Genomic DNA, 14356 nt, shown 5'->3' with positions numbered 1-14356 from the left:
CTCCCCTCCTTCTTTCCTTTCTCCCTTCCTTCCTCCTCTCCTTCCTCCCCTCCTTCCTTCCTTCCTCCCCTCCTTCCTTCCTTCCCTCCTCCCCTCCCTCCTTCCTTCCCTCCTTCCCTCCTCCCCTCTCTCATTCCTTCCCTCCTTCCTTCCCTCCTCCCCCCTCCTCCCCTCTCTCTTTCCTTCCCTCCTTCCTTCCCTCTTCCCCCCTCCTCCCTTCCCTCCTCACCTCTCTCCTCCCTTCCCTCCTTCCTTCCCTCCTCCCCTCCCTCCTCCCTTCCCTCCTTCCTTTCCTCCTCCCCTCCCTCCTCTCTTTCCTCCTTCCTTCCCTTCTCACCTCTCTCCTCCCTTCCCTCCTTCCTTCCCTCCTCCCCTCCCTCCTCCGTCCCTCCTCCGTTCCCTCCTCCCCTCCCTTCCCTCCTTTCTTCCTCCCCTCCCTCCTCCCCTCCCTCCTCCCCTCCCTCCTTCCTTCTCTCCTCCCCCCTCCTCCCCTCCCTCCTCCCCTCCCTCCTTCCTTCTCTCCTCCCCTCCCTCCTCCCCTCCCTTCTTCCTTCTCTCCTCCCCTCCCTCCTCCCCTCCCTCCTTCCTTCTCTCCTCCCCTCCCTCCTCCCCTCCTTCTTTCCTTTCTCCCTTCCTTCTCTCCTCCCCTCCCTCCTCCCTTCCCTCCTCCCCTCCCTCCTCCCCCCCCTCCTTCCTTCTCTCCTCCCCTCCCTCCTCCCCTCCCTCCTTCCCTCCTCCCCTCCCTCCTTCCTTCTCTCCTCCCCTCCCTCCTCCCCTCCCTCCTTCCTTCTCTCCTCCCCTCCCTCCTCCCCTCCTTCCTTCCTTCCCTCTTTCCTCCCCTCCTTCCTCCCTTCCTTCCCTCCTCCCCTCCTTCCTTCCTCCCCTCCTTCCTCTCCTCTTACTTCCCTCCTCCCTTCCTTCCTTCCCTCCTTCCCTCCTCCCTCCCATCCTTCCTCCCTCCCATCCTTCCTCCCCTCCTTCCTTCCCTCCCTCTTTCCTCCCCTCCTTCCTCCCTTCCTTCCCTCCTCCCCTCCTTCCTTCCTCCCCTCCTTCCTCTCCTCTTACTTCCCTCCTCCCTTCCTTCCTTCCCTCCTTCCCTCCTCCCTCCCATCCTTCCTCCCTCCCATCCTTCCTCTCCTCCTTCCTTCCCTCCCTTCTTCCTTCCCTCCCTTCTTCCTTCCCTCCCTTCTTCTTCCCTCCTCCTTCCCCTCCTTCCCTCCTTCCTCCCCTCCTTCTTCCCTTCTCCCTGCCTCCCCTCCTCGCTACCTCCTCTCTCCCTTCTTTTTTCTTCTTTCCCTTTTTTCTTTGTTTTCTTTTTCCTTCCCTCCCTTCCTTCTTTTTCATTTTTCCTTTCATATTTTCTTTTTTCTCCTCCATTCCTCCCCCACCTCTTTTTTCTTTTCCTTCTTTTATTTCTTTTCTTCCTCTCTTTCTCTTCTTTCCCCCCTCCCTCTCTTCTTTCCCCCTCCCTCTCTTCTTCCTTTCTTTTTTCTTTTTTCCTCTTTCTCTCTGTCTTTCTCCTTCCTTCCTTCCCATAATTTAAAGAACATATTTACAGTCAACACTATTCATTTAAGGTAGCCCTATAATTAAATAAACTGTAAGTCTCTTGGCCTGTATGTTAACCCCAGGATCCTACAGAATGCATGGGGGAGGGCTGGATTAAATTTCACATAGGGTTAGCACAGTTTACTTCTCAGGGAAGGAATCTGGGGTCGTATTTTACTTTCATGGTGCATTTATATTTTGCTTGATTTTTATAAATACATGACACCAATCAATACTGTTTAGTTTTGGTTTTCTGAAAGTCATTCTAATGGTGGAAGAGGCTGCGGACAAGGGGACTGACGGTGAGCATGATGAAGGAAGAATCAGCAGGTGGACTTGGCCTTGGAGGTCATTGGCCAGCCTGCGTGTGGCCAGAGCAGCTTCTGGGGAGTCTTGCAGGGGCAGCACAGACAATGAGGAGGAGCTGGTTGGGAGGAGGCAGAGAATGGAGAAGGGTGTGCAGTCCAGGTGCTAAACACACATATTCCACAGGCTACAGGAGGGCTATGAAGATCCATGAGGGCAGGCCTCACACATGTTCATGGAACACACATGCATGTGACATGTGACACATGCTTACCTTGGGGTGGAGGCTTCACATGTGAATGTATTCCAATTAGGTCTTTCCAAGACTCAAAGGTGCTCAAGTGCACAGCCTCTGTAAACTGACCAGGACCAGCCCATGGTCGTGGTCTCTCATCAGGAGAAAGCTCCTGAAGTCAGTGTCCTGTCCAGTGAATGCTGCCGTCATGGCTGGTGGAGCAGGGAGTCAGAGAGTCAGCCACAGTGAGCTGGGTAAGCTGCAGTTGTCTTAACGTTGCTTAGCTGGAGGCCAGTGCTTGTTTAGCTGCTGGAGAAAAAACCCTTGCAGCGCGGTTAGAACACAGTTTATTCTTTAAGTGTAGGGGCCCATGGCATGGTCCTAGGTCTTGTTATTTTATTTATTTAATTTTTTGAGACAGGGTCTCATTCTGTCACCCAGGCTCAAGTGCCGTGATGCAATCACAGCTCCCTGCAGCCTCAAACTCCTGGGCTCAAGCAATCCTCCCACTTCAGCCTACCAAGTAGGTGGGACCACAGGTGTGTGCCACTGCACCTAGTTAACTTTTAATTTTCTCTAGAGACGGGGGTCTCACTATGTTGTCCAGGCTGTTCTCGAACTCCTGGGCTCAAGCAATCCTCCTGCCTCAGCATCCCAAAATGCTGGGGATTACAGGCGTGAGCCACTATGCCCAACCCCTTGGGGACTTTCGAAGCACTTGGCCCACACATTAGATCTCTGTCTACTCAGAGTGGCAGGGACCCCCCCACACAGCCAGTGCAGCCTTGATGTCCCTGTAACTCTGAGCCAGTGGCCCCCAAGGTGGCAGAACAGGTGTTGGCCACATCTAGAAGGAGGCCTAGGGACCTGCAGGGTGCCACCCTTGATAAGGTAGCTGTGGGCCACCCTCGGTGAGGCGACTGTGGGCTATGGGTGAGGCAGCCCCTTGGCAAGGGGCTGGGAGGAGCAAGCTTCTCTTGGGGTGGCTGGGATTCCAGGTGCCAGGGTCTCTAGGATGGGCCTGGCATGCTGGTGGGGAGGCTGGCATGGTTTGCTCGGGTATGGGTGGGGCAGGGGACAAGCTGCACAGGTGTGCAGGGCACTCTGCACATAGTCACTCCCTCTTAGGAAGACTCCCTCCTGCACTTGAGAGGGCATCAGGCCAGCAGGGACCAGACGTTCGCCTAATCCAGAGGCTGCCCCCCACCAGATAAGGGCGTAGCCAGGCACACTCTTTACCATCCATCCTTGCCAAGGACTCTGGCCATAAAAAGAACAGGGCTTCACCAGCTCGAGGCAGCCATCATAACAGATGCCATCCTGCTATCACTCATGGTCAGCACTCAGCATCCGCAGGCCAAGTCTCTGCCCATATCAAGGTCTCTTCTTTGCAAGACGCTGATATCCATTAGGGTCAGGCCAGGATGCTGCTTGTCCCTGTGGCTCTCCTTGGACCAGACTATTGATCCCTTTTCCTTCCCTTTTCTCTTGCTGTTAGGTGTCACTTGGTTGTGGAATGCTTAATCTATACCATTACACAGGGCTTAAGTGTGCTTTGACGCGTGGTATGCAGTAACCACTGCCCTGTGGGGTGACTTGAGCCTGGGTGCGGTGCCGGTGCTGATAACCCAGTGAATGGGAAGTACTAAGGAGCATTGCCTCCCTGGGAACTCCTTGCAGCTTGTGGCTTTTATAATTGAAATAGCATCAGTAAAAGCCTGCCATTGTGAAAAGACTAATGGGCATGGGCCTGGTTATGTCTTGTGCTGCTCAAGACAGCAGCAGAAGACAACAGCCTCCAGGAGGGAGGTAGGGAGGGAGTGGGAGGGGAGAGGGAGGAAAGTAGGAGGAGGGAGGGAGACAAGGGAGAAGCAGAAGGGAAAGGGAGAGGGAGGGAGGAGTAACAAGGAAGGAGGATGAGGAAGAGGGAGGGAAGAGGAAGAGGGAGGGAGGAGGAAAAAGGAGGGAGGAGGACAGAGGGAGAGGCAGGAACAGGAAAGGAGGAGGAAGGAGAGTGGGAGGGAAGGAGAGAAAGGGAAGAATAAGAAGAAAGGGAGGAAGGAGGAGCAGGAAGGGAGGAGGGAGTAGGAGGAGGGAGGACGGAGTAGAAGGAGGGAGGGAGAAGGGTTGAGGAGGGAGTAGGAGGAGGGAGGGAGGAGGAGGAAATAGGAGGAGGAGGGAGTAGGGGGAGGGTGGAAGGAGGAGAGAGGAGGAAGAGGAGGGAGTGGGGGAGGGTGGGAGGAGGAGGGAGTAGGAGGAGGGAGGAGGGAGTAGGAGGATGGAGTAGGAGGAGGGAGTAGGGGGAGAATGGGAGGAGGAGGGAGTAGGGAGAGGGAGTGAGGAGGAGGGAGTAGGAGGAGGGAGGAGAAGGAGGATGGTGGGCAGGGTGAGCAGAGGCCAGGAAGGCAGGGAGGCACTGTGTGGAGCCAGTGTGAGGGAGCTGAGTTGCCAGAGGGACCTTGGGGCTGAAGAATGGTGACAGGGCCAGGACACAGGGATAGGAAACCCCATGAGCTGCCGAGCTGAGTGCCTCCTAAGGGATCCACTGTGGTGGGAGGCTTGGCAGCCCACGCCTGGGCAGGACTTGGAGTTTTAGCACTGGGAGTTGGTGGCTCCCCTCCCTTTTGTCTGCTTAGCCTCGGTTAATGTGGGAGCTGGAGGTGTGGACTCTTCTGTGGCTAGCAATGGAGATCAGGGCCCTCCAGCTTCGGTCTCCTGGGAGCCTCTGGGGCAGTGCTGAGTCAGGCCCTGCCCCTCTGTCCGTGGCGTGGTCAGCTTCCCTGGCCGTAGGTCCCCTGTGCAGCTCGGCCAGGGCAGGCAGGCAGTGCCCACCATGCTGGCCACAGGGCCCTTCCCCAGGGAAGTGGGCATGGAGCCAGAAGGTGTCACTGTGACTCCTTTATGGGCAGCTGGAGACCCCCAGGCATTTGGATCCTGTACTTCCAATGCTCGAGTCTCCTGCCTCCAGCGTGGGCTTGGGTCCCTCCAGGGGCATTCAGCTGGGAGCATAGCTTTTTCCACTGGGCCCACCTGAAGGCCCAGAGAGACCCAGAGCCCCTGGAATCACACAGCAAGTGGGAAGGAGCAACAAGCTGTCCCCCGACCTGGCCCACAGTGACGGCCTGGGCAGGGTGGCCGGCTCTGAATGGCGGAAATAGGCACTGAATGTCTGCGGCCAGTGATATTTATGGGGCCTCAGGGGCGTCCTCAGTGCCAAATAACCAGGCCTACATACCGAGGACAAACATGAAACCCAGGCCCACATGGAGGTTGTGAAGGTTTTATGGGGGCATCTGGGCCCTTGCTGCCTGGGGTGGGGGTGGGACAGGATCTTCCCAGGAGTCCTCACTGCCCTCCCAGAGGAAGCGGGACTGATCTCTGCCAAGTGTATGTCTTCAACTGGGGAGCTGGGAAATCCTGGTTCCTCGAGGCCCCCACCAATCAGCAACCGTGGGGCTGGGAGGAGGCTGGAACCCTGCTGGCATGGCAGGGGCCCAGAGACCCCATCTTGACTTGGCCTCTCAGTTCCTTTTCCACACTGGCCAATGCATGTGGCTCAATGCAACATGAACAAAAGAAGACAGTAGGCCCACTCCTCCTGTCCAGGGGTTGCTGGGCAAACCCCTCCCAGGGATGGCCCTGAAGGGAGAGGTGAGGCAGGGGCTCCCCGGGGGCAGGGATCCTAGGAGGAGCGGCCCGGGGTGCCCTGGCAGTTTCGAGCCTAGGAGGGAGCAGAGCCCAGGAGGAGCACTGAGGCTCTCAGATGCACACAGACTGAAGCCAGGGCGCTTTGAGGAGTGCACACACACCTTGAGGAGTGCCCAGGCCCCCAGGCCAGTCCCTGCAGCCTTGTGTGTGAAGATGACAGGGCTTTGTGGGCCTCTCACCCCATGTTGGGTGGTCCAAGAGCTGCCAGGGACTGTGCCCCACTCCTGGACCTCCTGCTGCGGTCCCCGCATAAGGGCTGGCTGGGGCACTGTGCCTGAGGCTCACAGCAGGAAGGGTGGCTGCCCACCGGGTCATACAGGGGCATCTGCAGAGCCACCTACCGTGAACAGCACCTCAGGCTTAGGGGACAATGATCCTCCCCAGTCCAGGGCTGGGGCCGTGTGAGAGCCGCCCTCTTATTCCCCTGGTGGAATGTGAGGGCCAGATGCTCTTGGGAGCTCAGGCACAGAGAGAAGCCACGGTGAACCTTCCAGGGAACATGCCCCCATCCAGGACCCCATGGAGACGTTGCCCTCAGCTGGTGCCCACTGACCCCAGGAGATCCCCTGGTTGACACCCGGCTAACCCCCCGCTGCCTTGGCTCCCGCTGCCCCCAGCCGAGGGTGACTGGCCGAGTGCCAAGCCCCAGTGGCATGGTGGGGATGCACACCCCCACCCCATCTGCACCCAGACCACAAAGTCCCCTTGGCAGACCCAGAGCAGTGCTGGGGGTCCCACGAGGCCTGCCTGGTCAGGGAGGGTCCAACTGCCTTGTCCCTATGACAGTCTGGGAAGGACTGCAGCTGGGGGCCAGGATGTCACAGGGCTACCTGGCCTCGGCAGAGGGTTCATGAACAGCTGGGTCTAGACTAGAGCAAGGCTGGGAATGCTCTAGCAGGAACGGGGAATGGCCCGCCTGGCCAGCTGTGTGCTTCTGGCCACCCCTCCACCTGACATGCTCAGGTCACAGCCCAGAGAGGACCAGGGCAGAGCCAAGGCTGGGTTCAGCTAGGTCTCTGGGAGCTGCCAGCCCTGTGATCACAGCTGTGTCTCCAGACTCAAGGTGGGGCTACATGCCCCAGACCCCTGGGTGAGGCTGTGTACCCCAGGCCCCTGGGTGGAGCCACATCCCCCAGACCCCCAGGTAGGGTCACATCACGTCCCCCAGACCCCAGGGCAGGGCCATGTCCCCCAGACCCCAGGGTGAGGCTGTGTACCCCAGGGCCCCGGGTGGGGCCACATACCCCAGACCCCAGGGCAAGGCCATGTCCCCCAGACCCCAGAGCGGGGCCATATCCCTTGGGCCATGTCCCCCAGACCCCAGGGTGAAGCTGCGTCCCCCAGACCCCAGAGGAGCCACATCCCTAAGACCCCAGGGCAGTGCCATGTCCCCCAGACCCCAGGGTAGGGCCACATCCCCCAGACCACAGGGTAGGGCCATGTCCCCCAGACTCCAGAGTGAGGCTATGTCCCTCAGACCACAGGGTGGGGCCACATCCCTCAGACTCCAGCGTGATGCCACGTCCCCCAGACCCTAGGGTAAGTCCATGTTTCCAAGACCCCAGGGTGGGGCTGCATCCCCCACACCCCAGGCAGGCACGGGCTCCTCTCTTGCCATGAGGTGTTGGTTTCCTTTCCACCTGGAGGCCTTTGGGCAAGGGGTACCCTGTGGTGCCTGTGGGGCTGCACCTTCTCGGCTGAGGGGTCTGGCTGTGTGGGAGGAGGGGCGCCCCTTTCCAGTCACCATCCAGGGCCTGGCCAGTCTGTGGGGCTCCAGAGCCAGCTGTGTGTGGGGTGGGTCTGCGAGGTGGCCAGGGTCCCACCCCGGGGTTTGCAGTGCCCAGGTGCCTGACTGTGAGCAGAGGCCGGGCCCTGGCTCTAGATTCTCTTAGGCTCGAATTTCAAGGGCTGCGGGTCAGGACCACCTTCCAGGGAGGGACAGGTCTTCCTCGGAGCTATAGGATGTGGGGGTATGCCGGTTTTCCAGTTCCTCCACTGCCCCACACTGTCTTGGGTCTCCTTGGAGACCCTAGCCTCAGCCTGGGGTGTGGGGAGCCCCTCCTTGCTCACCATCAGGCATCCCTGCCCCACTGGTGCCCACAGTGGGGCTGGAGGAGAGGATGGCAGGAGCACCTACGCAACCCAGGCTTTGGGGGTCTGGCAGCACCACAGGCCAGGCCAGGCTGGCATGTCCTGGGTTCCCGAGCCCTGCCTGGCCCCTGCTGCCCTGGTCTCGGCTTGGGGATCGGTTGCTCTCTCAGGTTGGGTGTTAGAGGCAATGCGAGGCTGCCTCCCTTCCTCGTCAGCCCCACCCCCTGCTTGGTCCTCTCCTGAGAGTTCTAGGATGGAGTCCTCTGCCCACTGTCCTGGCCTGCACATGTGGCCCTGGGCCCACAGCCTCTGGACGGCAGGAGGTCTGTTCTCCCGGACCGATGACTCTTTTCCTCAATGCACGGATAGGGAGACCAAGGCCCAAGAGGCCAGGGCCAGCCAGAGAGCCCCTCCCCCTGCCGACCAGGCTCAACCAGGTCACACCACCCGCAGGACCTCCCCAGGCCACCAGGGAGACTCAGAGACACACACACACACACACACACACACACACTCACAGTGGGTAAGACAGGGACAGACACAAAGTCAGAAAGACAGAGACAAAAAGAGACAAAGACAGAATGAAACAAAGAGAGTCAGAGGCAGAGACACACACAGACATAGAGAGACAAAGACTCGCCTGGCCTGGCGATCAGGGGTCAGGGTAAGCCGTCCCTGTTCCCCTAGGAGCAGCCTCAGATCAGGGGCTTCTTCCCACCTGGAGTCTCCTCTCCCATCCCTGGGGATGCTGGAGATGGGCAGTGGGCCCAGCCTGGGGGGCGGGGGGTGGAGCTGTGCCCTCACAGGAGCCCATCTTGGGGCTCTGTCATGGGCACCCCCACCCTCCTCTGCAGCTTCTCCACTGTGAGGCTGGTCCCCATTTTCTTGTCCCTACCCACCTTCTCCCTAATGCCCGGACCTAGGGCTGGACTTCAGTTTCCTCAGGTGGTCACCTGCCCCAAGTCTGCCCCTCCATCTGTTCCCCTGACAATGTTCTGACCCCTGAGGCCAGCGTTCCTGCCTTGCCTATGGCTCACATGCTGTCCAGGCCTAGGAACTCTGCCTGGACCCTCCTGGCCTTCTCACCTGCAGGTGGAACTCCCATCACAAATGACTCAAGTGTGCCACCTCCTCCTGCAGGCAGCTTCCCGGGATTGCCTGTCCAGGCCTCGGCGCCACTCTCAGAGACAATGCGTCTATCCTGGGCAGGGTGCCTTCGGGGATGATGCCCATGGGAGAGGGGCTTTTTGAGGCCCGGTGGGCTTCCTGGAATGTCCCAGTGCATGTCCCCAGCAGGGGCTTGGCTGTGGACAGGAGGCCCGATGTGCCCTGGGTGCAGCCAAGGAGGAGGCCCGGCAGCCCCACAGACTGCTCTGTCTAGCATGGTCGCTGGGACAGGGGAGGAGGGGTACTCATGGAAATGCTGCTGAATTCATGACGTCAAGCTCACTGGGTCAGAGCTGGAGGGCTGGCCAGGGGCTCAGGAGAGGCTGGGTCTGGTTCAGGCTCCCCAGGAAGGGGAGCGCTGCAGGGGGAGGTATCGCAGCGTCCTTGACTCCCAGGGCCAGCCCCCGATGGACCTTTTGGGCCGGGGAGGTAACCAGGAGGGCTGGCTAGGGGGGTCTCTGCTGGGGTCTGTGAGCTCCAAGGTCACTTGAAGATCCCTCCTGATGGATCCTGAGCTTCTACCAATTCACAGGCCTGAAAGAAAAAGGGCTGGGGCCCTCCTGCTCCCAGTTACCCACCCGGAAAGACTAGCCAGGTTCTTGTGCAATTGGGAATCTTTTACATAAGACTGAGCCTGAATGGAGGGAAAAGCAAACAGTTGGCACAACATAACTGCACAGACCCAACGGGCACCATGTCTGATCCTCTTCTTGGAATGTCCACTTCCTGACTGCCAGAGGCTGTTGACAAGCCTGGAACTGGGCCAAGAAATTGAAAGTTACAGCACCAAAGGCAGGAGCGCAGGGCACGGACAGATAGGACCTGGAAGTGACGTGTGGCCCAGGTCCCCACATTGACATGGGAATGCTGTGGAGAGACAGGACGTGGAGGGGACATGTGGCCCAGGTCCCCCTGTGGAACACGGGAATGCCATGGAGGGACAGGATGTGGAGGGGATGTGTGGCCCGGGTTCCCCCCACCATGGACATGGGGACACTGTGGAAAGACAAAACACTGAGGGGCTGCGTGGCCCAGGTCACCTCATGGACATGAGGATCCTGTGGAGACAGGACACTGATATTGTCTGTCCCTATGTGTCTGTCTCACTGTCCTGTCTCTCCTGCTTCCATGGCCACCAGCCTCTCTGGGCTGACACTGAGGAAGGGACATTGAGCAGGGCTCCGGTCGGTCTGTGGGCCTGTGCTCTGGCCTGGCCACATGCTGTTGGTGGGCTGTGGCACCAGGCTGGTGCCCTGCCTGCTGTTTGTCCTAAGTGTGACCGAGGCATGTGTTTCAAGGCCATTTTCAGGTGGGAGGCATCCTGGGGTCTGGTCCCGGCATGGTGGGGCGTAGGCCAGTGACCTAGGGCTGTGGGGAGGCTGTGGAAGTCCGGGAAGTGCGTGGAAAAGAGGTTCAGGCTGGGCTGCCTGGCAGAGGTGTCCCCCGGTGGGGCTTCTCTCGGTCTCACAGCCAAAGTGGGTGCGTGGGCCCTTCAGCTTCAGAGTTTTCCCTGCACGACTTCCTGTGGGACTGCAGGCTGCCTGCACCCCACCTCCTACCCCTGGCCCAGGCACATTCTTGGCCCTGGATGAAGGAACTTCCAACAGCAGAGCAGCACGGGACGCCCCCACACTCACCACTGCCCTCACATAGCCAGAGGAAAACAGCTGGACATACACACTAGCAGGAGGGACGTGCCGGGAGACAGACAGAGACAGAGGGAGGAAGAGATAGGCAGAGGAAAGGAGAGAGACAGAGAAAGATGGAGGGAGACAGAGAGTGAGAGACAGAGGGGAAGACAGAGACAGAGAGGCGGAAGCAGAGAGACAGAGACAGAGGGAGACAGAGAGTGGCAGAGAGGTAGAGACAGAGACAGAGAGACAGAAACAGAGAGACAGACTGAAAGAGAGAGCGGGAAAGCAGACTGGGGGCTGCCGAGCCTGGCGTGAGCACAAGTACCTGACACTTTGCAAGGGAAGGAGAGGTGACAGAGGGCAGGGGTGCCTAGGACGTGACTTTGGGGAGAGCAGGGTTGAACCAGTGGCATCTAGGGGAGGGCCCGTCACCCAGGGACTGGCTGGGGTTGGTTCTCCCTAGGGCAGCAGAAGGTCCTCAGCCTGGCCCAGTGCCCTGCACTTCCGCCCCATTCTCCCTCTCCGGTCCCTTGTGTCAGTGGCCAGGCAGGGGGGATACAACTTGTGACCTGTTGGAGCTACCCCTCCCTTCTTCCCATCCTGGCCCCTCCCCCTGCTCTGGCCATTTCCCTGTGGTTCTCTGAGACCCAATCTCCGGCTCTGCCACCTGCACCCCCTGGCCCACTATCACTTGACCTATGTTAGCTGTGAGAGGTAGCCTGTTTGCATAAGCCTGCGCTTGGGTGTGCTGCATGAGAACGTGTGTGTGCAGGAGCACCTGTGTCAGGAGACAGACGCACTCACCTGGGGACTGAAATATCTGAAGGGACTGGGAGGTGCAGAGGGTAGGGCTGGCAGGGACAGTGGGGTCTGCAGAGCTGGGACAAGGATGGGCTTCTGTGCCCGGCCTCCCAAGCCAAGCTTGGAGCTTTGTGGTGTTGTCCCCCATGGTAGAAACCAGCCCCATCAATCTACTTCCCAGGATTCATCCACCCACCTCCCACTATGACCCCCACCCCACCCACACTGCCTGCCTGACTCGCCAGGCAGCCATCCAGGGATCCACTCCTTCCTTTGCCACTGTCCACCTGTCCATCTTCTCGTTGTGTGTGTCTGCCCAGGGGCCTGGGCCTTGCTCACTGTGGGCCCGAGGAAGCCATCAGTGTGTGGGCTGCCCACAGGCAGGGCGTCCTCTGCCACGGGCTCCTCGGTAGTCTTATGTGTGGTTTCATGGTTCAGTGCGTGACTTCCTGGTCTGTGTGTGGCTGTGTGGCTGTGTGTGTGTCCATCCGTGTGTGTATCATGTGTGCACCACCCCATGTAAGCTTCATAGAAATTCCTAAGGAGGGTAATGGGGTGGGGAAACTGAGGCACTTTTTTTTTTTTTTTTACAATGCGTGGGATCCCTGGGGTGGTGGTGGTCAGCTCTCTTACCTCCTGCCACCCACCTCAGGGTCGAGAGGTGAGGGAGGAGACCCATGGGTGTACATGGGGGCTATTTGAAGGAGGCAGGTGGGACCCTTCCAGTGATGGCTGGGGGACTGGGCCACAGGCAGGGGCCTTGAATCACTGGGAGGATGAGACCCCAGGGATACTCCTCAGAAAAGGAAACAGGGACTTGAGCTGGGCCCTGGCCTGTTAGCAACACTGACCCTGGTGGTCAGATATCTGCTGAAGGGACAAATGCATTCACTCCTCACTGGCCAGGTGCCTCATTCATTTGTTCATTCATTCAGCCATTCACTCATTTTCTCCTTAGTTCATTTATCAATTCATTTGTTCCATCATGTGTTCATTCATTTATTAATTTGTCCAGTAAATCATTAGTTCATTCATGCATTTGTTTGATTAATCATTCTTTCATTCCTTTGTTCAATCATTTGTTCATTCATTGATTCCTTTGTTCATTCATCCAATCAGTTCAGTCACTTGTTTATTTGTGTATTTATCCTTTCATTTCTTTGTTCGTTTGTCCAATCATTAGTTTGTTCATTCATTAATTTGAGTAAATCATTAGTTCATTCACTCATTTGATTAATCACTAGTTCATGTATTCATTCATTTGTTCAGTTAATCATTAATTTATTAATTCATTTGTTTGGTCAATCATTCGTTCATTCATCCATGCATTCTTTAGACAGCCATGAGGCTGGCTGAGCCAGGCAATGGGGCTCTATCCCTGGAAACAGCCAGGTCCAGAGTCACTCAGCCTGGAGGGAGGAGACAGCCCTGGTTCCACCTCAGGCCCATCCCCAGCCAGGAGCCAGTGGCCCCCATCTTGGGCAGAGCTGACTTGTGGGATGGTGACCCCAGAGCCAGGGGCTGTCCCAGGAGATGGGAGCTCCCCGTTGCTGGGGAGGCTACAAGAACGTCCTGTGGGGGTCAGCTGGATACAGAGTGCTGGGCCTGAGCCCCGCACCCCAATCTAGCTGTGGCCTGCACCAAGGGTTGAGGGCTCGTTTCAGGGCCCCTCCTCTTTGTCTGTCTCCCTGCTCTCATCCCCACACTGCAGAGCCCAGGAAATAGAGATTTCCCGCAGTGTGGCAGATGGCTTGCAGTCTGTATGTGAGGGGCTGGCAGCTCATCTCCCGGATGAGGACACTGAGGCTGTGAAGGGTGAAGGAGGACCCATGGGACAGGGGAGGCACTGGAGGGGACAAATGGGACTCAGTCACCCACATGGCCGAAGCCCAGTGCTAGGAGACTCTGGGTGGGGCTGTGGCCCTGTCCACCAGCCTGGCTCCTGTGTTTGAGTGGCCTGGGCCTCCGAGGCTGCTTATAAGGGACCCCGACTCTTAGTGGTCCCCAGCAGGCCTGCTCCCAAACACAGGGCTTCTGCCTCTTGAAGCCTCCATACACTGGGATGCCTGGGGACAGGAGCTGAGATACTGGGCAGGGGCTCTGTGTGTCCCTGTGGGCTGTTGCGAAGCCTGACAGATACAGGGGGTGTGGGAGGGCTGGCCCATGGACCACTGCTTTGCAGGAAGAGGAATGGGCATTGTAACCAAAGCTTCTACCCTGTGGAAGCCTCCTGGCCCCCTCTGCCCTGTCCCTGTTCATCTCTCCTGGGCACAGGCTTCAGTCATGGGACCCTGGAACCACAGGCCCCTGAGGACCATCCTCTGGCAGGCAACACGCTTCTCACTTTGTGAACTCTTAGTCACACTACAAAGTCCATCTAAAAGGTCCCCTCACCTGGGTCCCCTTCCCTGACTGCGGCTCTGGATGCTGACAGCTCCCCACGCCCTCTGTTCTGGGCCTCACCCACGGCTGCCTGCCTGCGTTCCCTCCGGACTGTGGGCCCCTCCTGGGCAGGGCGGAGGCTCGAGCCCCTGCAGGATAACAGAGTCCATGAGTGACCACTCTGGGAAAAACTGACTGAACGGATGGATGGCAGTGGGGAAGCTGAGGCTGAGAAAGGGGAGACACCAGCTGAAGCTGAGTGGGGTCAGAAGGAGTCAGAGTCTGGCTCCAGCCTCCCGGCAGGCCCTTCCTCCTCACCTGAGCCTGAAGACAAACAGCTCTTTGTGTTCTTCCAAGGCCACCTGGCAGCACAGGCCATGCTCCTGGGGTCCTGCAGGGGAGGCAGCTGGACGCTGGGCACGTTTGCCCAATGAGACTCCCAGCGGGGCCTGGTGCCGAGCAGCCACCCCGGGAATGCTCTGCG

Source organism: Macaca mulatta, chromosome 1, assembly GCF_049350105.2.
Source record: "Macaca mulatta isolate MMU2019108-1 chromosome 1, T2T-MMU8v2.0, whole genome shotgun sequence".
NCBI classification, from domain to species: domain Eukaryota; kingdom Metazoa; phylum Chordata; class Mammalia; order Primates; family Cercopithecidae; genus Macaca; species Macaca mulatta.
The sequence above is the reverse complement of the archived record's forward strand: the minus strand, read 5'-3'. Positions refer to the sequence as shown.